This window comes from Camellia sinensis, chromosome 10 (assembly GCF_055761805.1).
Source record: "Camellia sinensis isolate YWXY chromosome 10, ASM5576180v1, whole genome shotgun sequence".
Lineage (NCBI taxonomy): Eukaryota > Viridiplantae > Streptophyta > Magnoliopsida > Ericales > Theaceae > Camellia > Camellia sinensis.
The window spans coordinates 162,308,329-162,311,452 of NC_138970.1; the positions used below are offsets into that span (position 1 = coordinate 162,308,329).

Genomic DNA, 3,124 nt, shown 5'->3' on the forward strand with positions numbered 1-3,124 from the left:
TTTTTCTTCATAATATATTTGCAACCTAATGCATTTATTGAAAATGATATTTGTTCATACATTTTTAGATTGTATAAACAGTATATAGATTCTGATCAGTATAAAATAAGGGTCCCGTATCCAAAAATTATATTGACCTCCGTCTGAATCAACTAATTTTATTACTTTTTATCAACCACATAGTGTGTGAACGGGATTGGAGATGTGTATCTGTGAAACTTATTATATATTTTGTTTTGATAATTAAATTTTTTTTTATTTTTTTTTTAGAGGTTTTTGTGTATATTATTTATAAAATAAAATAACTTAAATTAGGTAGATTCAATAATTATTACATATTTATTTTTATCCCGTTTGTCTTAAAAAAATAAATAGCTTATTTAAAAAGGCATACTTATCCTTTTAAAACTTTAAAAAAATAATTAATTTAAATTTTTAAAACGGTATCTGTGATGGGTCCCACAAATAGAGACAGTGCTTCTCCAGTTCAGATCTGACTCTTGAGAATCTCAGCGGTGTGTGAACAATCGGACTCTATATTTATCAATGAAAATCTCGTTTGATTAATTACACCAAGATGCCAAAAATCAGCAAGCATTTATTTCTTCAGTTTCATATCTCCATATAATATATATATATATATATATGTAGTCACCCGTGTAGAGAAACCAGACACTACACCATAGAAATTGTATAGAAGGAGTTGCTATAGAGAACTATGAAGAAGTCTTCATTCATCTACTCGGCTTTGCTGGTTTTTCTGCTGGTCATTTCATCTGGTTAGTATCTCTATCTTTCTCTTAAATAAATATATAATTTTTAAAATGATAAATTGCACTTTTAACCCTTGTGATTTGATTTAAATTCACTTTCATCTTGACTATTTCAAATTGAATAATTTGATTTTTATATTTTAGTCCAATTACAATTCCTTCAGTTCAAACTGAACTGAAACTATAGGATCTCAATTGTTCAAATTGAAATATATAACAGGGATCAAATTGAAATTTCAATCAAATTATAGGATAAAAAACACAATTTATCTTTTGTTTAAAAATTCTGTGGTACAAGATCCCTTAAAATATGTATATCATATTGATGCAGTGCAGCCAAGATTTTTGAAAATCTATAATTTTTATTTTAAAATTAATATTTAATTTGGAATATTCTAGTTTAATACTATAGAATAGTGTAATACGTTCACCTAAACTACCGCAATTAATGATATTATTGATTACCAATGGTTAATATTCTAGTTTCTTGTTTTACAAAAAATTAATACGTTCCCTTTTAGATATTATTGATTACCAATGGTTAATTTTTTTTTCTTTTTTTAATAGCTTCCTAATTTAGTTTTCCTAAAAGTGTAAGGTTCAAACTATATATTCAATTAAAACTACGGAATTAAGGTTATAGTTCACCTAAACTACCGCAATTAATGATATAATTTATCAAAAATAAAATAAAATGAAATGAAATGACGAGACTAAGAAAAGGAAAATGTGTTTTTAGGAGTGCCTGAAGCATATGGGAGGAGCTTAGCAGAGGTAGCTGAAACCAATCCATGTGGTCCTACATGCAATGAATGTATCCAAGGGAAGTGCCTTTGTTATATAGGTCACTTGTGTCTAAGCAGCAGCAACACTGATCATCAAAACTCAATTCCAATTACTAAAACAGAGGATGGTGCCTAGAAAAGGGCAGCTTGATTGGCTGTGATCAAGAAATATGTACCTTCAGTCTAAATGAATAAATAATAATGGAACAAAGTCTTTTGATTAAAGTTTCCACCATTATTTAAGATTATGGGTGTCATTCTTTTTTCCCTTTCAGATATTAGTTGATATGTATTTTTTGTTTTTTTTTATCTTTTATTATGGATACACTCCAACATATCGACGAGAATGAAAATTAAATGTGTATTACTCTATTCAAGATGCAATATATTTTTTTTAGTGAACAAAGAAACCTTTATTGATGAAATTATCACATAAAGTATAAGAGTATTACATCAATAGAGGGAGAGGGGAGAATGCACAAATCATCATAGCATTGCTCAACAATCTCAACTAAGTTGCCAGCAAAGAACATGCCCAATCATACGATAGCATCCAACCCCAGTTGGTGAGGGACCAACCAAGCATAACACAAAAGCAACACACCCAAGCAGCAGCAACCAACGCCGCAGCAGCACAGGGCAAGCAACTTCACCACAGCTAGCTGTGCCTAATCTGACTAAGATTCTCCACAATATCATGCATTGAATAAGAAATCTCCTTTAGGTTAGACTTAGCCGAAAGATCAACCCTCACTTTCACAATCTCCACAAGTTCAGCCATGTTGGGCTGCCAGTTGTTAAACACACAATTATTTCTCAACCTCCATACTGACCATAGCAATGCCACAGGAACAAGTTTCCAAATTTTTTGGATTGATTTATTGAATTTAACTCCCCTCCACCAGAACAGAAACACCTTCCACAGTAACAGGTGATGCCCACTGCACATCCCACCATTGTAGCATCTCTGACCATACTCTCCAGATCATAGGGCATAACACAAAGATATGGTTCACATTCTCAGCACTAGCTTTGCAGAATGGACACTCATTAACAACACTACTGTTGATTCTGTAGTTTTCACCCTTTCTCTCCAAGCCAGCCAACTAAGGAATTGGGCTTTAGGTGGAGCAACATTGCCCCAAATTAGTTTAGGGATGAGATACATATTGGTTCACAGTTGATTTATGATTTGATTAACAACTAATACTGCCAAATCAGGGTAGGTAGTCAATTTGACTAATATGAAGAAAAAAAATTAAATATAAATAAAATTAAAAATTAGAAATTTATCAACTACATCAAGTTCAGATCACAAAATAATGATTAAGATTTTATAACACAAATTGGCTACAAATTGGCTTGTAACATTTTCAAAGTCGCAAAACCTTCTCTCTTTATGCTGCCAACTTGCCAAGTATCCATTTTTCTATTTAAAAAGAAAAGAAAAAAGAAAAAAAAAGAAAAATTAGATGAATGGGAAGAGTGGGATTCAAACATTTGATTTTGACTCTAATGAAGAAGACTCTTACCACTTGAGTGATAAGCAATATATAATAAATATTT

General features: G+C 31.0%; 1 long non-coding RNA gene across 1 annotated transcript; it reads left to right on the forward strand.

Annotated features, from left to right (window-relative positions):
- Positions 1-565: 565 nt before the first annotated feature.
- Positions 566-1,968, forward strand: LOC114256311 (uncharacterized). Its single transcript, XR_003627157.2, has 2 exons — positions 566-779; positions 1,513-1,968. It is a non-coding gene; the product is annotated as an uncharacterized LOC114256311 (long non-coding RNA).
- The last annotated feature ends 1,156 nt before the right edge of the window (positions 1,969-3,124 follow it).